This window comes from Hakea prostrata, chromosome 5 (genome assembly GCF_041222555.1).
Source record: "Hakea prostrata isolate BN-2017 chromosome 5, UWA_Hpros_2, whole genome shotgun sequence".
Classification (NCBI taxonomy): Eukaryota; Viridiplantae; Streptophyta; class Magnoliopsida; order Proteales; family Proteaceae; genus Hakea; species Hakea prostrata.
This window is the reverse complement of record NC_142604.1, coordinates 1,042,908-1,064,451: the sequence shown is the minus strand read 5'-3', so window position 1 is coordinate 1,064,451 and position 21,544 is coordinate 1,042,908.

Here is a 21,544-nt window from a genome sequence, read left to right as displayed (position 1 = left end):
TTGTTGTTATTGTATACGTGGTGGTCCCATATAACATGTAGATAAGTGACAGAGAATTGTTAATATTGGTTTGACGTGTTCCCTTTTAGTTCAAACTTCTCAAGATTTCTTGGGAATTCTTCATTTGTTGGAATTGTTTCTTGGCTCCCTACGTACATTTTCCTTTTCATTGAAAAGATGGAGGCATCTAGCAGGCTCAATCGAGTAGTAGGTGAACTTTGAATAACTTTTTTTTACCAAGGGGGGAAAAAACCTTTGAATAAGTTTAAATGTTGAATTATAGTTATGCTTATGGAAAACAACAATATTGACGTTAGCGTTTGGCCCTCTGACTCAAGAATTCCTTGGGTTCATGGGTTTAGCATGCATATTGTATTCTAGCATCCGCCAAAGAACTAGTGCCATTTACATATAATAGTGCACCTGTGAAGATCACTTCGTCCAAGTTGGGCTGACTGTTGTTGTAGTGTTGTAAACTTGAGATACTCTAAGTATATAGGTGCCTCTCTGTTTATTTGTCACTGTTGTTTTAGAGGGCACATGATGACTCTGTGGTTGTTGGGTTTCCATTGTGGTTGACCTTTTATAGGTTTAGGGGTTGGGATGTTGCTGACTCATTGGCGTTGTTTGGTTTTTTGTTGTCCGTTTTGTTGTTTGGGATAGTTGCATCTTGAATTTGACGTCTTCCTAATGGTATTAGTTTTGGTGTTTCTCGAAATACTTGGGCTGTGTATAGGCATTTGGTGTTTGTCAGTTGACGCCTTTTCAATTTGAATAGTTGAAACCTCAAACTAGTATACTTGAGTGGGTTTCACTAGTTGAAGTAGGGCATAGTTCCAATGGCTAAGTTGTAGATTCAAAAGGGGGACGTAAAGGCTATAGTAGGTGCATTCTGGAAATTTATATTAATATAATGGTCCATATTTCTTTCTCTAGAGAGCTTGGTAGTCATTGTCTTTTGTGTGGCCATTGTTCCTTGCCTTAGTTTTGATTTGAGAACTCACTCTGGGCCTGGCTATTAAATTTTTTGGCTAGTGGTTTTTATGTCTATCTTTTTTTGTTTCAGCTTAAACGTCTCTAAGTGCATTGTTCAGATAGATTCAGTCATTCATCTATCTGTTTAGGTCATCTTTTTTTAGGTCTGTGAAGTTAGGTTGTAAGTAATGGTGTAATCAGTTATACTCCTCCAATTGAGTAAGGAGACTCCTCTTCGCCTTCTCTAGAATCCCTCAATTCCATAGGATCCACAAGAGCCGTACTATAAAGCACGTTTATTATTTAATTGGCACCCAAATAATATGTAACTCATAATAATTTAACACAGAGGAAATAGGTCCATCTCAAACTTGTTTACCATTGTAATTCGTACATAGAATTTGTTCAGTCTCACTGATGAATTTCAACTATTGAGTCTCCAACTTGTTTGTTGTTTATCTGTAGACATATTGCTTATGTCTGTAGTTGCATCCTGATTTGTTGTCAAGCTTGGGCTTCTTTTGAATTATAAATGGATGTTATAACTGTCATACTCAAGTGCACAGTAAATACGTAGAATTGGCACTTAATAATCACGTTGGAGGTAATTCTTTGAAATGCTTGTATGGATGTAGTATTTTGAACATGTCATGTTTTAGAGCTGAATTTTGTATACTTTTCAGGGGAATATCAAGAAACAACTCTGAAAAGAGCTAGATATTGTGTAGATGGTTGCTGACATGGGAATTTTTTTTCCAAATAGCAATGTAGATTAAAGCTAGGGGTGTCAACGGTGCGGTTTGGAGCGGTTTCGGGCTGGGCTTAACGATTTCGGGCTGAAAACCCCCCAGCCCAAACACAGCCCATTTAAAAGATAACGATTTCGATGCGGTTTCGGTTTGGTGCGGTTTGGGTTCGGGTTGGTTAGCGGTTTGGGCTAACGGTTTGGATTCGGTTTGGGCTAACGGTTTGGACTAAATTAAAAATCAATATTGAAACTTATTTTTATTTTTCCTCAACTCTTCACACAAAAAACTACGATAGAGAGAGGAAGAAGACTCCAAGTAAATCTAGTGATGGCATTAGCTTGATGCCTTGATCCAAACACCCCAAACCCCAAAAAATAAAAAATTTAGATTCTTCTATCATGTGTAGGTCAACCATACAATCTTCACCCAATGAAATTAGATTTATATGAAGGCTCAACTTAAAATTACTTGTGATAAGAAATAGATTTGCTAGAGAGTGGTAAAATGTGAAAGTAGCTGAACAGAGAAAGTAAAATTGTAAAAGTGAAAATCCTTTACGTAAACAAGTGAACGAAATTCTCGCAACTAAAAGTGAAACCAAAGGCAGAAACGGTAAGGATTAACCGATTAAGGAATTAAGGCATTAGGTTCTTTTTTGTTTTTGGTAGAAAACTAAGGCGGTAGGTTTCTAAAATTAAATGAAATAGCCAAATAGGGTTTGCTACCGTTTTGGTAAAATTTAAAAATTAAAATAATGAAAATTTTGAAATTTAAAATTTAAATTTTCAAGAATATGAAACGTGGCGTTTCTAAAATTAAATGAAAACTAAGGCGGTAGGTTTCTAAAATTAAATAAAATAGCCAAATAGGGTTTGCTACCGTTTTGGTAAAATTTAAAAATTAAAATAATGAAAATTTTGAAATTTAAAATTTAAATTCTCAAGAATATGAAACGTGGGGTGGGTTGAAGTTGAACAATGAGTTAATGCGCCATAACCGTAAGGAATAAGGGTTTTTTTTTTTAAATTTGTTATTTATTCAAACGGGTTAACGGGCTGGGGTTCGGGCCTACCGGTTCGGGCTAGCGGGCCGCACACGAGCTGGCCCGGCCCAGCCCGAAACCGTTCGGGCTGAGGGTCTACAGCCCAAACACAGCCCATTAAGTTTCGGTTCGGGCCGGTTCGGGCTATAACGGACCGGTTCGGTCCGGTTTCAACGGTTCGGGTTGAAAATTGACACCCCTAATTAAAGCAGGTCATATTTGGATTTTGAACAATCCAATATATATGTAGCCTTCTCAAAATTGGAAATACAAACTAAAAAGGCTTTATAGGTAGTAGCCTTGTGAATACTTAATAACACTAATGTGAATGAAAGAATTTGAAATTGTTAGATGAAGTGTGATAAGTTATTAGGAAATTGTGACAAAAATGTAAACTGAATTCTTCCCTAAGGAAAATGTAAACTAAATTAAGAGTAGCATCTAAGAGAGTATTCCACCAACATTCGGAGTCCTAGCTTCATACTAGCTTTTTGTAAGAGCATGGCACACTGTTCATATGAACTATAGTTTTGTGGGAGGATATTGTCTTGGTGACATCTGTTCATTGGACCTCAATTTATGCTGCCATGGAATATATGTTGTTGTAGTGGACTTAAAAATACTTGCCACATCAGTAGGGTTCGCTACCTTTAATCTCCATTAAAGTAGAATCGCACTACTTTGCCAGGATGGTTTTGGGGCTTTGTTACGCATGCTTCTCTTAATCAACATCATCGATGAAAGTGGTACGGAATCATTGGTCTACAACATTGGTGGAAGTTGAACCAGTGACATGTATCTACATATGTATAATGCATGCAACTCACGATGCTGGGTATCCCCCTTGGTTGCAGTCGGTCCTTCTTAATCGTTTGTTGTGTTTTTAAACCTTCAATCTGATGATTGAATAATGACATCAATATCAAAGTCCTATAGTGGTTTCCTTGCATAATTATGAACAAACAGTCATATTGGTGGAATATTTCTATCAATTTAGGAGCATATGCCATTGTCGTTACATTATAATTTGAAAAAATGTGAGCATTTCTATTGTATTCATTGTCTATTAGTATGACTTTCTAGAGTTTGTTGGAGCCCTTCAGAGTGCTGTAGTCATGGACACTGCTTTTCTAAAGTATGTGACTTTCAATTTCTAGTCTTATTGGTCTCATGTTGAGTGGATGTACCTTGATGTGGCATGGTTTGTTCATGTGTGCGCTAAGTGCAGGGTTTGTTGGAGTTGTGCTTCTGTCTACTTTGCATTCCTTTTTGAGAAATTTGTTGATTCCGAGTCTTGCCTACTGTGTTCAACTACTATTTATGCATTCTAAAGGTGGTGTTTGGTGAGGAGATTGCTTGCACTACGTTATTCCTTGTAAAGGAGTGATTTATTTGGGAGGTTCGCCCTGGGGTCATGCCACTTCGAGGTGGGTATTCGTAAATGCAAATACTGGTTGGCTTTTTGGGTGGTGTTGTTTGGTGCAGGGTAGGTGTCGGTTGCAAGTCGTTGTTGTGCATTTTAGTGTTCAGTTATAGTTGAGGTTGCCATTGTTTAGTGTGTTATCATTCTGTCAGTTTGAATGGAGGAGATGTTTGGATGGGTAGCCGTACGGAAATTCCTTTTCTTATCCAGAGCTATTTGGAATTTAAGTGAGGTGCGGGTTGTTCTTTAGAGAGGGTATGGAACCAATGTTTGGGTTTGTGGAAAAGGTATGTTGTAATATGGGGGTATTTTGGGCTTCTAAAAAAGTATGTCGTAACTAAGTCAAAGTTCTACTTATATAGTAGTATGATTTTCATTTTTCCTTTGATGAGGGGGAAATTAAAAACTGCCATCTAAACAGGTCTAATGGATCTTGATAAAAAATGGAGGAAGAAAAAAAAAACATCTAATGATATTTAATGGATTCCTATAAAAAATTAGAGAAAAACAAAATTTTATAAAAGAAAAGAAAGAAAAACACGTAAAATATTAAAAGATACATCCAGGTATATGGCTTCCTACAAAAAGGAAGAAAAAATAATGGAAAAAAAAAAATCAACATTGCCAATCAAAGAGATAAAGAAAGGGTAATTTGGCCATTTTTCAACATCACATGAGAAGGAGAGGCAGAATTTTAGCTTTTCAAGGGAATAAAGGTGGAACATTTGAGAGGAAAAAGATTAAATAGAGGGTAATTATAGTGGAGATGGTCATCCTCTCAAAGCAAGCTAAACTGCCCAACTTGATTTCCTCAATTCTAAATCGGACAAGTTCATTCTTCAAGATTTATAGAGTGGGGTCGCACTTGCAAGGAGCTAAGGACGACATGGAGATGGATGAAGATTCATTTCCCACTTCCTTGGTTTATAATGAAGGTTTTCTTCTAGAATTGTAGGCGTGCTAGTAGTAAAGAATTCACTACTGATGCGTCCAAAATCTGCTCAGCCCTTAGATCTCCTCGTGATGTCCTGCAAAACGAAAGACGTCAGATGTGGCCCGACCGTTGGGGTCGGGAGTCCACCTCCGAAGGCTAAGTCAGTTGATGAACTTAATCACAAACGGCTCTACTAGAAGCGCAGAGCTAAGGAATGAAGAACTGGGAAAGGTGATCTAGATAGCAGATCGCTGATAGTTTAGGTCATCAGTATGTATCTGAACCTGAGTCTCAGATAGTATTCTTTTCGATCCCCTCACCTTGTATGGTAGTGAGGTTTATATAGAGTGTACCTTCGAATCTCCTTCGTTGGATGCACCTGAGCCTTCTTCGGGTAGTCGTTGGATCTTAACAGTTAGATCCGTTGAGCAATGGACTTCTACTAGTCTGGACTAGTAGAGGACTCCTAAGATAATGTAATATCCAGCCCTATTCTAACCTTGACCCTGACCTGGATCCACTATTGTATTCAGGTCCGAGGACCCAAAGCGGTGGAAGAAGAGATTTATGGACCATTCTGATTGATGATCTTGATTCGGAGACCGAGCCCATGGACATTGACAATGATACCCCTTGCTTAAATACATTGTCAGTGTTTAAGGAAAGTCTGCGCATCGGAGAAGATTAATATGGTTGATGTACCAAATGACCTCCTGTGCACAATCCGAAGGTATTCCCCGAAACTAGACTTCTTGATTGAATTGTGGAAGAAAACCTTACTCAATTTGACCTTGTATAGCCTTTCAAATCCCTACTTGAAGTTGCTATTCTAAACCTGAGTTTTCTGCTGAAAACATTTTGGTCGATCATTTTGGTCGATACCATCGACCAAAATGTCCCAGTCTGCCAAGTTAATGATTCCATGGAATATTCCTTTTCTATTTAATATGACCTCGAGCCTTGAGCCTTTTGCAATCATTTTTCTCACCTGGGAACGTGGGGAGAGCTTCCCAAAGCAGCTCCTTGGTTAGTGTGAAGGGTATCTCATCAAAGACACTTAGTTTATCATTGATTCTTGCCTTCATCTTCTACACTAAGGTATGACTCTTCATTCCACTCTCTATCCTACCATTTCCTATTCTTTCCTATTGTCATCTTGCTGATGGGACATTTGGAATGGTGCTGCAACCTTGCAACCACCACTCCAAGTGCCTACTCATGCTCAGTCCATGATTCCCTTAGCCATTCATTGATGCTAATGCTTATATCTCATGCCTAGCATATGTATTCCATGATTTACCTATTAACATCATACCATTTGATATCAAACTGAGCTATAGAGTGTATTATGTCCATGTTTAACATTGCCATATGATTCCAATCGAATTTCTATTAGTTCCCCTAGCTATTGCATGCTATTCCTCATCAATGCAATCAATTCCAACTCATGCCATGATGTTTATCACTTGAACTTAATAGCTCAAATTGGGGCTTTTTAATTAGACCATTGGATTGGGTTAATTCCTTGATTTATAGTGTCCTACTACTGTTGTTAAGTATGCCTCCAAGTGTCAGATTGATCCGAACACCGGAGGACTCATTTCGAACCAAGATCCCCAAAATCCACTATTCTGCCCGAGGATTATTTTGGTCGATCATTTTGGTCGATACCATCGACCAAAGTTATTGCTGACAGCAACCTTGGTCAGTTTTGACTCAAATGACATCCGATCTTCCCGACTCCTTTTCTAACTTATTATTGATGTTTGTTTAGGGCCTTAACACTTCTATTGGACTATTCTTGGTATTCCCAATTCATCATCAACTCATCCAAGGTAAGAATGGTTATATCCATAAACATATACGTCATTAAATATTGAACTATGCTTTGTTCAAAGAATGAAATCCCTAAATTTCTTTCAATCATTATGATACTAATACATATGTGTTAGAACAGTAACATTTAAATCTTTATACATTTGTTGTGTTACTCTATCATTTTGATTTGCTTATATTTATAATGATTCGTTTCAATATCATGATTTGAGTACTATTATGAATATGCATTGGATGCATGAGAAATGATGAGATCTGATGTGTGATTGCTTACGTATGACTTGGGATTGGAGGGTGTCCTACTGACACTTCTGTCCTTGGGCATCGGAGGGAATAGTATGGGATGTTCTCCAATGGTGCCTATCGACACTCTCCCGAGTTATTGGATGACATACATAGGAGTGTCTAGTTGTGTGGCTAGGTTCATCCTTGTCGTGTCAGACCCGAATCGGAAGGGCATTGAGACCGAACAACCCGTGGTAGTGTATGGTTGGATGGGCGCTCTAGGCCGGTAGCCAATCCGGTAGGGGACATAAACCATGCTACGGATACCTGAAAGGGGCCATTTATTGGTAGAGTTGCATATGGATAGACTTGGGCTCACGGGCGCTCAAGACCGGTAACCAATCCGTGAGAGGACGTGAGAGCTTCCCGTTTACTATATGTGGATGACCAATAGGGTTGATGAGTCCGAAATCCGGGATTTCGCTGACTCTAGTGTGAAGGATACCGGAAAAGATCGCTGGGGGCGAGGAATGGACGTATCTGAATCGACTTGACCGACTGAGTAGATGACTTGCATTGGGCTAGGCTTTACCGTGACATGCGCCAGTACTTGACCAAATGGTGATGTGAGAGAGCGGTGACCGATTCCCCTTACCATGGTTTTTGATGACTTTACCGATCTTCCCCGGGCATTCCCAAGTTATGGAAATGGGAGAGTGACCGACGACCCGGAGAAGTACGGTGCTATGACTTAAAGCATGTCTACCTTAGAGACCAAAGCATTCATAGAGTTAGGCTCATATCTGCATCATATGTTCCATATCACATTACATTATTATATGTTCGAATGTGTATGATTTCTAATTATGGAATAACTTCCTTGCTGAGTTCTTCGAACTCATTCCTTTTGTGCAAATGTTTTAGATTACATTCCAGGTACCGAAGATTACGATGGCACCTTCTATGAGGCGGACTATGATTCCACATACTACCCTCCGGGTAGTGGCGTCGGTGAGGATTCGTATATTGGAGCCGAGGAGGATTATTATTCGCACCGGGTTAGCCCCACAGTTGTGCGGGGAGCGGCAGCACTGGGTTTACTTCATCCGTATCGTTGAGGAGACTACCATTAGTATAGAAGAAACCCTAGCATGGTGCCCCATTCCCCTGGTGTATTTGTGGAACCATTGGTCTTGTAACTAACTTATCTTTGAGATTATCTTTTGACACTTAGGCATGTATTTGACGTTATCACACTTCTTGGCATGTATTTGACGTTATCACACTTCTTTTCCGCTGTTCTGAGAGAGTGGTTATCATACCTTCTCTCACCCTTATGATTATGCTTTAATGTTATTGCCTTCCGCACTCTGATTTATTTAGTCTTATCTTATTCATGATATTTAGTATTAACTGTTTTTACCATTGATTATTATTGTTCATGATTGTGTTACCGTGTATGTGGGAGGCATGGACCTCAGATCATTGATCCTTGGACTGTGGATCACATCCCGGGTATTCCAAATGGGGTACCGGCTAGGTGGATGCGACAAATAACCTTTAGGTTATGTGATGATTATCCCTTCGATAATGATTATCCGCAGCCGTCAATTCGAGTCGGCCATCATTAGGGTGATTACCCTAATCCATAAGTAGGACCCTAATCCATAAGTAGGATTAGGGCATGCTTGCAGCCAAATAAGCTTTCTTCTTCAGCAAGCCATCTTCTGGATCCGGTTCGCTCGGGAGCGAGTCGGTTCTCTCCGTCTCGACCGGGGTCGAGGGTCGGACCAGGTATGAACCCGGTCTGATCATAATCTCTCCGTATCACGAGCCCCCCAGACCAAGCGTTCGGTCGATCTCAAGGGCTTGGTTTTTAACTGGGTTCGTCGTCAGGTGATAATCTCTGCGTGCTTCATTAAATGTCATATCACATTTAATGCGGTGGTCACTTTTCCTCGAGCGTTGTGAGTGTAAGGCCACATATCTCCTTGCAGTTGATCTGTCGTGGCTCACGTCATCCAAGCGACGGTTTCCGAATGCCTATTTCGGATTCGTAAGTTCAAACTTTCAAAACGTCTTTCAATCTTGATAGTTGATTTTGAATCAATCTCGATCGTTCAGATTCCCGAACACTCGTGCGGGAGTTTTAAAAGCGGTTCGTTGTCTTCGTAGGTTTCATTCTTCCCGTCCGGAATTTGAACCTTTGTTGTTCGCTTTCGCGCCTTCTTGCTCTCAAGCTTCCGCCTCACCGAATCGGTAAGTTTACTTTGGTCTTTTTCTTTTTGTAGTTTATCGAAACAAGTAATAGCGGACGATAGGGCTTCTCGGTACCAGTGTTGGTAAGAGCAAGTGAGGCTTTTGCTTCTCCTGCTCCCGAACAGATCGGATAGTGATAACAAAACCCTAATCGTCCTCTCCGGCGCGAGTTCGCTGAAGTTTCTCAAAAAGGTTTAGAAAGAAAAACCGAAACTTCTCCCGTCCTTCTCGAGTCCGGATCTTCCAAGATTGTCGAGTCTTCTAGGCAGCCTCAAACTTCCGGGTCCGATGGTGGACCCGGCTCTGCTCCCTCCATTTACAATGAGGAAACCCTTCTTTCAAAGCTGTCCAAGATTTTGATTTTCCTTCCTCTTATCAGGTTAGGGCTCCCCACCCCGATGAGAGGGTTGATTCATCCCTTTCGGGTGAATTTTCTCTGTATATAGATGCACTGGAAAGCGAGGTTCGCTTTCCCTTTTTTAATCCTTTGTTCTCCGCAGTTCTGAATCATTGGAATATTTGTCCCGGAATGCTCCTCCCGAATAGCTGGTGTCTTATCGTCGGCTTCTTGGGTTTGTGTTTTGAACTTGGCATTACGCCATCTCTTTCTCTCTTTGTACATTTTCATGTTCTTTCTATCTCCCATCCTCCCGGATGGGTTTTTCTGTCCAAACGCAATAAGGCTGAACTTGATTGGAGGGGCAGCTTCCTTGTCAAAGGAACTTTCCCTTCTAACCACAAAAGATGGCGCGAACGATACTTTTTCTGTTGAGCGCCTCCATCAGATCTTAACTTCCCAACCACCTGGAGGAGGTGTACTTCTTCTTCCGAGAATAACCAAGGCCTTCCCTTATCCAGAGAAGATGAGGCGGCCATCAGGAAGATCAAATCCATTCCATGGTATCAAGAGATACATGGACTTGAAGTGGAGTATAACTCCATCCTTCAATACTGGGGCTTGGCTCATTGTGAGCTTCTAACCACCATCCTTTAATTTGACTGAAGTGATATGTTTTTAATTCTGACTCTTGTCCTTCTTCTTTGCAGTGCCTCCAAGAATGAACCCTGAAAGCCTACGGGTGAAGGCCGCTAGGGCCGTTGTGACAGCCGAGCAACGATCGCCCAGAGCCTTGACCGTAGATCAAGAGGCTTCTATTCCCTCTCCTGACCTCTCTTATAGGGGTATCAGGAATATCAGGCCCATGGCTGATGCTTCGGGTAAAGGGAAGAAACCGATGGTGGAGAGGTCTAATGTCTCTTCCTCCGCCCGAACCAAGAGGAGGCATGACACAATTGATGCTCCCTCCAATAAAAAATCCAAAGCTTCAACGGATGGTGAGGAGGTCTTCACCCCCCAGTGGACCCTGAAGCTGACCGACAGGGTGACTCGGGATCCCGAGAAAGCTGCAGAATGGAGCTCCCTCAGTCTTGATCCTTCTGATCGCCGAGAATTTGAAGCCCTGGATGACACCTCTCTTGTTAGTCAATCTACAAGGTACCGGTCTTCTTGCTTAGTTATTTTTTCATAATTCCTTATGACTTCTTCTGATATTTTCCGCCTTCCCGGGGAATGTTGTGTTGAGCTTTTATCAACACATGGAAGCATTGAGCCGGGTTGGTCGCACCAGCTCCTTGCCGCAAACTCCGTGAAGAGAATTTGGCGAAAGCCAATTCCGAAATAGACCAGTTGACTGCAGCTGCCGTGGAGCTGCAGAAAAAGCATGAGGAAGAAGTGATCTCCCTCAAGGAGGCCCTCGAAGGGTCGAAGATTCATGCCGCTGCTGCCGAGCGCTAGGCCAAGAAGCAAAAAGCAGCTGCCACGTTGTTTGGTGACAGGCTTGAATTCAAAAGTAGGGAGCTCGAAGAACATCTGAAGTTGGCGATCCCTAGCAAGCCCGAGCATATAAAGCCAGAGCTTCGGAAGGAGTGTGTTCGGAAATACCTGAACAGCGTACCTTTCTCCAAGCTGCTAGGTATCTACAACCTTCAAGCTTATCGCTTGGGGCAGAACAACGTTTGGGAGCGAATCCTCGGATCAATCCCTGCCTTCGAAACTGCTCCCTTTCGTGAGGTGTGCCACAAAGAGGTCTTCGGGAAAGTTGGTATGGATCTCCTGACCGGGGCTCGGGAAGAAGATGATCCTTTTCCAGCTGACCCTCAATATGAGGCATACCCGGGTCGACGAGCCGGCACTTCCAAAGGGGGAAATCACAAGCCGAGTCTCAAGTTGCTCTTTGTAGAGGACTCACCGATGCCATTCTTGAGGAAGGCTCTTCTCATGATCCTGAGAAAAGTCCTCCCGACCAGGGTCCCTCGGGCAACAATGAAGAAAAGGCTTAGGGAGTTATCTTTTTGTACAGATTTACCCTCTATTTAATGAATAGACATTTCTTTCTCATGTTGGCCTTTATATTTCCCCGTCTCCCGCCGAAATCTTGCCTTAAATATCAAAGTATTAATGATAAAACTCATCACTTAACTTTACATTCCTCGCTCGAATAATAATCTTGTAGAAATATTGTGAAGATGCGTTTTGGGAAGATGCATTAATCTTCTCCACTACTTCATTTATTGCAAAGTCCGCACGTTTCCCTTCGCGAAGTTCAAACGTTTTCTTGCCTTTGTATACCATTCACTGTTTCCAATGAATCGGAAATACATCCATTATTTTAATGGCGATGCGACGATTGGAGGTATCTCTGCATCAAGTGCTCGCTTCCACATGTTTCCATGTGGCATCCCTCCGTCCGTTGATCTTGCTTTCTCGCGGATTTCAAGCGTCATTTCGATCTAGGTCGTCGGTTGTCCTTAGCCTTCAACCGTTGTCTTAATACCCGAGGCTATTTAAAGCCTTCGTGGGTACTCTCCATCTATCCCGCCTTCTCGCAAGTTAGATTTGCTAAAGTGTTAAAGCGACCTTTCGTCCTTCGGCCTGCTTCCGTATTCCTCATACTCCAACAATAGCTCTATCAACTTCTGAACAAGTGAGTTTCTTGATTACTCATCTCTTTCCCCACTTCTCCCCTTAGTAAACTGCACAGTAGTTATACTTGGGGTTTAGTTATTTGGTTTTGTCGGAAGTGATAAAAAATAAAAAACTAGGGTTTTCCCTCTTGTTGTTGTCGTTTATTTCTGTACTGATACGGCTTGTTTATTTGCATAGTGGCTCCCAAGATCAACCCGAACTTTATCAGAGCAAAATCTTGCAAGAAAATCGTTCCGTCGGTGGTGGTTGGGGCCAGTGCGGTGGTTTCAGCTAGTGAATCCTCCAAGCATAAGGCGACTGCTGCCGGTGAATCTTCAAGTCAGATTCCCACAGTTTCTATTGATGCCGTCCTCGCGCCTCCTTTGCCCGAAGTGATCGCTCGTCTTTCCCGGAAGATCTTGATCACTCCGTTGCCGATGGTGCTGCCGACGCCCCTGCTGGTGAGACTGTTGGTGCACCCCCGAAAGAGACTTTTCGGGCATCTGAGGCAACTATGTTGGTGACTGATGAAGGTGTGGTCCCAGCAGGTGCTGCTCCTATTTCCAACTCCAGTGCTTGTTTGGCATCCTCCTCCTCTCCTTCCGAGTTGGAGGATTTTGCCACTAGGAAGCGCCGTCAGGTGACAAGTGATGCAGCTCATCCTTCTCTTGGTGTAGCTCATCCTTCTCATCCTTCGCCTGAATTAGTGTCAAATGAGTTTTACAGAGCGTTGGAATGGTGTACTGCTGCTCGAATGACTTCTGAGAGCGCAGTTCTTTCCAAACTTCCGGATGAAGTCTTTACGAAGTCACTGGTGATGTAAGTCTTTCTTCATTATCCTCTGATTTTGAAAAATTAATTTTCTGCTCCTCGTTAACTCGGAAGTTGTTTGCAGGAGTCTTGCTAGTAACTTCCATAGCCAAGTGGAAGCAGTTACTAGGCTCATTTGATTGAGCAATGAAGTTTCTAGGCTTCGGGAAATCTCCAAAGTTAAAGATGTTGAGATTGCTCGCCTTCGAAATCTAGCTTGGGAGGTGGCAGGAGAAAAAAATTCGATGATTGGTCGTCTTCGGTCGGACTTGGATGATGCCAGGGAGAAGATCCGGCGATCGGAGCGAACAGTTGGAAAGTCAGGAGCCAAAGGATCTGAAACGTTACCTGAAAGGCAAGCTGTCGTTCCTTTGCCCGAATCCCTTCCGACTGATGTTCGCAGAGCTTGCGTCTTCAAGTATTTACACAGTAAGCCTTTTGTTGATATGCTGAATGCTTATAACTTGCAGGTGTACCGGGATGGTGAGAACGAAGTATGGGAATCAATATTAAGGAAGGATCCTCATTTTGATATGACTCCCTACAGTGCTGTTTGCCATCCCGAAGTATTTACCGACCGGGTATTCCTCCTCCCGATCGGACCAAGGATAATATTGATCCTCCACCTTCCGATCCAGATATTATGCATTATCTGGAAGATTCTCTTGTTTATTCTCCCCTGGAAGAAGTCAATTATGACGAGCTTGTCCTGAATGCGAGTTTGGTCGAGGACCATGCTTCTCCTAGACAGCCTGGACAAAGAGTATGAAATTGCGGAGGATTTTATGCATACCGAAATATTTTTGTAATCTTCATTTCTTCTCTTCTTTTCCTTGAATCCCCACCAATGGTTGACTCATAAGTTTGTTCTAGCAAAGTCGCGTCGATCTTGTATAACTTCTCAACAGTCACCTATGATGACTTTCTTTTTTAACCGAAGATTGTATCGAGCTCTTGTAATTGTTTTGATACTGGCCTCTTTGGATCTTTTGAATAAATAAGAAATTAACTTTATCTTGAACTTTGCAAGCCACTTGAATCGCTATTGCATTAGGTCTTAGTTGTTTGAAACAATGCCTTTACTTAAGGATTTCCGGAGAAATACAATAAGTCTGAGAAGGAACTCACTCGGGTTTTAAACCGATGCCTTTACTTAAGGATAATTCAAAAATTCAATAAGTCTTGAAGGAACTTACTCGGGTTTTAAACCGACGCCTTGCAAAAGGAACTCACTCGGATTTTCATCCGATGCCTCGACTTAAGAAAGTCCAAAAATTTCCATAAGTGTTGAAGGACCCACACGAATTTTCATCCGATGCCTTATAGTTGGATCTTGTTCTTGAATGTGGTGTATGATGCCCCCCAATCAAAAAGATAGTTTGTTAAAGCCAAAAATTGCATTGATTGAGTTGAAAATGATTACATCGCGAACAAAATTGAAATCATCCTCAAGGATAAAACTTTTTGAGATGCCTAGCATTCCACGAACGATCCAACTCTTTCTGGGTGTTGCTGTTCTTCAGCCTGTAAGCTCCTGAATTGACCGGTTTCACAACCATATAAGGTCCTTCCCAGGAAGGGTCTAATTTTCTTTGGTGTTGCGGGTCGGAAGCTAGGGTGTTTCTCAACACCAAATCTCCGGCTAAGTACCGACGATTCTTCACTCGAGTATTATAATGAGACGCTATCCTTCTTTGATAATGTTGAGTTCGTGCTATTGCCTTAGCCCGAACTTCGTCCAACAAATCAAGACTATCAAGCAGCCCTTGTTCATTTGCTTTTTCCTCGAACTCACGATCCCGTAATGTCCCCGCCATTATCTCCACTGGTGCCAATGCTTCGGATACATATGCCAACCTGAATGGTGTTTCTCCTGTGGGTGTTCGAACCGTAGTTCTATAAGCCCACAGTACATTATTAAGTTCTTCGACCCAAGAAGCTTTGTCAGCTTCGAGTCTTCTCTTTATTCCTTCCAGTAGCGTTCGGTTAGTAACCTCTATCTGTCCATTGCTTTGGGGGTATGCCACTGAGGACATACGATGCTCGATCATATATGTTCCACAGAATTGCTCAAATTGTGGACAGTCGAACTGAGTACCATGGTCAGTGACAATAATCTTTGGAATCCCAAAGCGATATATAATTGATTTAAGCACAAATTTCTCCACTTTTTTTCTCGGAATTGCCGCCGATTGCACCGGCTTCTACCCATTTTGTGAAGTAATCAATTGCTACTATCGGATATTCCCGTCCGCCTCGATGCCTTGGTGAATTTGCCCATGATATCAATTCCCCACATCGCAAAGGGAATGGGATTTAGAATTGAAGTCATAGTTTCCGCCGGGCGCTTCGACATCTTGTAGCATGAATTTGACAGTTACCACATCGACGAACGTATTCCATAGCAGCCTTTTGGACCTTAGGCCAATATAACCCAAGTCTCGGAATTTTGTGAGCCGGGGCTCGTCCACCCATGTGAGCTCCACAAATTCCTTCATGAACCTCAGCCAAAGCTGATTTTGCTCCTTCGGGGCCTATACATCTCATAAGGGGTCCAGCATAAGATCTTTTGTATAGTCTCCCATTCCGAATGACAAATCTAGCTGATCGAATCTTGATCAACCTTGCCTCTACTGGATCCTCGGGTAATTTGTCATCCCTTAGATACTCGATTATCGGATCCATCCAAAGAACGTTCGCTTCAATATAAGAAATTTCTTTCTCATGATAACTTGGAAAAGTTATCTCTTCAATGTAGACCGAAGGGTCTAGATTCTTTTCCTTGGCATTGGCTAGTCGGGATAGCTCATCTCGCCACTGAATTTTCATTCCTCGAAATCCGAGATATCTTCAAATTCCGAAATTGGTTTTGAAATGCCGCACTATCTCTTGATATTTACGCAAGCGTGGTTCTTTAATACCATACTCCCCCCGGACTTGGTTGACTATAAGTTGGGAGTCACTATAAATAGTAACATCTGCAATAGATAATGCTTTTGACAACCGAAGTCCCGCTATCGAGCCTCATATTCTCGCTTCGTTATTACTTGCGTCAAATGCGAATCTCAAAGCATATCGAATAATAAATCCTGCTGGACTTTTTAATGGAATTCCAGCTCCTGCTCCATCTTTATTACTCGAACCATCCACATATACCTCCCAAGTGGTTGGTATAATGGGATCCTCAATGGTGGGTTCCACTGGTGCAGTAGTTTTTACTACAAAGTCGGCTAATGCCTGAGCCTTGATTGCAGTTCTGGGCTTAAAGCTCACTTGGTACTCGCTGAGTTCAACCGACCAGGACACCATCCTTCCAGACAAATCAGGTTTGATAAGAACTTTACTAAGAGGAAAAGTTGTAAATACCTCAATTTGATGAGCCTGAAAATATGGCCTTAGCTTCCGGCGGCCATCATGAGAGCCAGAGCCTGCTTCTCAATATGTGAATATCTTGTCTCCACATCTAGCAACACGTGGCTTACATAGTAAATCGGCCACTGTTTTTTATCTTTTTCCCGAACAAGTACTGCACTGACCGCCGAAAGGGACGTTACTAGATATAGCTGTAATATTTCCCCCTTCTCTCGGGTCCGGACAGGATCGGTGGTTGTCCAAGTGCTTCTTTTAATTCCTCGAAAGCTTTCTCGGCACTCTTCAGTCCACTTTGCTTCCTTACCGCCCTTCGAGTCTTTAAGTGCCTTGAAGAAAGGCAAACATTTTTCTCCGACTTGGAGATTAATAGATTTAAAGCAAGCAACTCTCCCCCCGTTAAACACCGCACATCCCGAACAGTTTTGGGAGCCTCCATATCAATCGAGCTTGTATTTTGGCAGGATTAGCCTCAATTCCCCTCTCGTGATACCATGAAGCCCAAAAATTTGCCCGAGGAGACTCCAAAGGCACATTTTCTGGGTTTAGCTTCATTTGATGTTTCCGCAGTATTGAGAATACCTCAGTCAAATCTGCAATATGATTTGGTTTTGTAAAGCTTTTCACTAGCATGTCATCAACATAAGCTTCAACATTCTTTCCTATCAGCTCTTTGAAAATCTTGTTGACGGCCCTCTGATATGTTGCTCCCGCATTTTTCGGGCCAAAAGGCATGACCTTGTAATAATAGTTCTCACGATCAGTCATGAAAGCCGTATACTTCTCATCCTCCTTATTCATAAGGATCCGATTATACCCCGAGTAGGCATCCATGAAACTTAAAGTTTCATATCCTGCAATCGCATCTATCAAGAGGTCAATCCGAGGCATCGGGTAGCAATCTTTTGGGCAAGCTTTGTTAAGATCTGTGTAGTCTGTACACATCCTCCACTTCCCATTCGCCTTTTTTACCATTACCACGTTGACCAACCAAGTTGGGCACTCAATTGGTTCTATGAAACCAAAATTCTTAAGTTTTTCAACTTCGTTTCGAACGGCTTCATACTTTTCAATGGAGAAATTTCTTCTTTTCTGTATCACCGGTTTCGCCTTAGGGTCTATCCAGAGTTTGTGCTCCGCAATGGCCCGATCGATTCCGGGCATGTCCTCAGCAGACCATGCAAATACATCTTTATTATGCTGAAGAAAAAACTTCAACTCATCTTTAAATTCTTCCAAATTGCTCAGACCCGATATAAGTAATCTTTTTCTCATCCTCGGTACACAAGCTGGATTTGTTCCAGCCTTCTCCACTGGTTCGGGTCTTTGCATCTCTGTCTCTTCCCGATCATCTCGAACTTCTATGGGGAGGGCATTTACCTTCCTCGGGCCCTCCTTGTCTTTTAAATAGGCAACATAACACCGCCGAGAGATCTTCTCGGTCGAGGAGACTTGACCAATTCCCATATCAGTCGGGAATTTTATCTTCGAGTGCTTTGTCGAAACAATAGCACCTATCTTAGATAAAGATGGTCGCCCGAGGATCATATTATAAGCTGGCAGTTCCCGAACCACCAAAAAATTGATTCGGACAGTTGTTTCCTTAGGAAAACTTCCAATGGATAAATCCAACCGGACCGATCCTTCCGCCACCGCAGATGACCCCGCAAAACCATATAGATGTGTGGATGAAGGTTTCATCAAGTCCTGATCCACCTTCAATTTTTGATACACTTCGTAGGAAATTAGGTCAGCTGCAAACCCCGTATCAATCAAAACTCTATGCACTTCCCGTCGTGCAATCTCTACCTTGATGACTATAGCATCATCATGAGGTAAACAAACATCTCTTTCGTCTTCCTCGCTAAAGGTGATAGAATCTTCACCATTCAGCTTCTTCGCTTCTCGCGTCTCTCCGGTTCCAACAAATTTGGATTTTGTTTTCGGACTCCGGAGTGATTCGGGCTCGGGTCCCCCGAAGATGGTAAGGATTGGTGACCGAGTAGCTTCAATCACTTCCTTGCCCTTCTTAGATTTCGGGGCCTCCCTTGATCGTTCCGAACTAACCGAATGATCCCTTTTCGGAGCAGCCGCATGTGGCTCACGTGGCTCCTCCCTTCTTCTCGCTAACGAAACCGGACGGATGTCCCCGAGATATTAATCTCTCAATATCTCGCCTTCGATGACGACAGTCATTAGTATAATGACCATAGTCCTTGTGGAATCGACAATACTTTTCTCGATCCCGCTGCTCTCCGGGTTTCAAAAGAATTTTAGGCGGCCACTTTAAAATATTTTTTCTTTTGAGGATATTTAAAATATCAGCCCGAGGAGCATTCAATGGAGTGTACTCACTTTTACCGGGGGACCTTTGGCGCCAAGGCTGGGATTTTCCAACCCGTCACGAACATTTTTCTTTGGCTTTCGCTTCGCTCTCAGAGCCTTATGTTCTTTATTGGAGACTTTATTATCTCCTTGGCGCGCATCTAGAATCTCCATGACTTCAGCCGCTTCGGCATCTCTCGTACCAACTCAAAGCATAAGTCGCAGGCATATCCCGTAGTAATAACTCCAGGAGTTTCCGATTAGTGAGTCCCGTGAATAGAGCAGTTTTGGCTACTTGTTCATCCAAATTTTCTATCTCCATCGTCACTTTGTTGAATCTTTTCAGAAACTATTTGATTGATTCGCTCTTTCCTTGTTTGACAGTAAACAAGGTTTCTTCCGTTTTCTTAACCTGTATTCCACTCTGGAATCGCCCTATTAATTGGCGCGCCAATTCGTCAAAGTTTACGATCCTTCCAGAGGGGAGGTTCAAAAACCACTTTTGTGCTGCTCCAGTAAGTGATGAACCAAAAACCTTGCATAAAATTTCATCAGAATTACCCGAAACTGCCATGGTCTGTTGGTAATAGCCGATGTGAGCTGTTGGATCTCTGGAGCCATCGAATGTTGAAAAGGTAGGAAAACGGAAGCTACGGGGAAACTGATATCCCGCAATTGGCTCGGCAAAGGGAGTCTTCCGAATGACTGAGTAAATATCCTCAGTTATTCTTCCCTTAGCCAACTGCCCTAATTTCTCATTGATGTTGGCCAATTCTTGACCAATCTGGGTCGGGTGATCTTTAGCAATATGATCACGACCTCGATTAACACGATCATCCTGTGCTACTCGATCATCACGAACAGCCCGTCCTTCCCGAGCATTCCACTCGTCGCGAACTGCTTGATCATCACGAACGGTTCTTCTGACAGTGGGTGAGTGAGTTCTTACCCCTGTATCCAACCTTGTGTTTGAATCGGTTGTACTCTCTTGCGGTCCTGTCGAACCGATCGTCTCGCCTCGGTTGATCATTGATCCTCCTAAGTCCTCGGTCTCCTTCACGGAAATTCTGATCGATATTCCGGTCTTCAGCCAATCTCTGGTCACGTGGCAATGCACGTCTCTCTAAATTGCGCTGGTCAGGCTCTTGTGGTAAAACCACTCGTCTAGTGAGCATGCGGAGTGCTTGGCTCACCTCCAAGAGTTGAATCTTTACCTGATCCAATTGATCTTGGATTGTATCAGGAGGAGGATTACATCCTCCCCGGCCACCATCTACCTCGATAGGATTTTGGCTTTCCGGGGAATATCCGGATTATTCACCCGGGGATCCGAACACCGGAATTGCGTTGTGCAGCAAGCTGCTGTCGCTGATCTAGTCACCATGGCTTTTCAAGTTGTTTCCCAAAGACGGCGCCAATTGATCCGTCCAAAATCTGCTCAGCCCTTAGATCTCCTCGTGATGTCCTGCAAAATGAAAGCGTCAGATGTGGCCCGACCGTTGGGGTCGGGAGTCCACCTCCGAAGGCTAAGTCAGTTGATGAACTTAATCACAAACGGCTCTACTAGAAGCGCAGAGCTAAGGAATGAAGAACTGGGAAAGGTGATCTAGATAGCAGATCGCTGATAGTTTAGGTCTATCAGTATGTATCTGAACCTGAGTCTCAGATAGTATTCTTTTCGATCCCCTCACCTTGTATGGTAGTGAGGTTTATATAGAGTGTACCTTCGAATCTCCTTCGTTGGATGCACCTGAGCCTTCTTCGGGTAGTCGTTGGATCTTAACAGTTAGATCCGTTGAGCAATGGACTTCTACTAGTCTGGACTAGTAGAGGACTCCTGAGATAACCTTTAGGTTATGTGATGATTATCCCTTCGATAATGATTATCCGCAGCCGTCAATTCGAGTCGGCCATCCTTAGGGTGATTACCCTGATCCATAAGTAGGATTAGGGCGTGCTTGCAGCCGAATAAGCTTTCTTCTTCAGCAAGCCATCTTCTGGATTCGGTTCGCTCGGGAGCGAGTCGGCTCTCTCCGTCTCGACCGGGGTCGAGGGTCGGACCATGTATGAACCCGGTCTGATCATAATCTCTTCGTATCAACTACCATCCTTAAGCATTACAAGAATGAATATAAGACGAATTATATTATTATTGTCAAACCAATAATCAATGGTACTCGTGCTAAAAAGGTGATCTAGAATATTAGAGGCTCCTCTAATTTTAAAAGTGATGCCTCTACTTTGACAAGAGATATTTGGTGCATAGTGATGCATGGGAGCTGGACTTGGTGACTCTGTATTACTCGCAGATAGTTCTTGTTGATTGAAGTAAAGGATAGTTTTGGTAATTGTTGGTTTCTTTTGGCCGTCTATGCAAGCCCTCAAGAACCCAATGGCAAATTCTCCATAATGATTTGTATAAGGCTCGAGGGAGGTTTCCAAGTCCTTGGCTTCTAGTTGGTTACCTAAATGATATTGCGGATTTTTCATTGGCCCAAGGTGGTGCACTAGTCTCTGTGAGGAATGCATGAAGTTTTGAGATGATATTGACATATGCAATTTGATGGATTTAGGTTTTGTTGAACCTAGATTCACTTGGAGGGATCCACTTTGGAGTTGTTACATGCATATA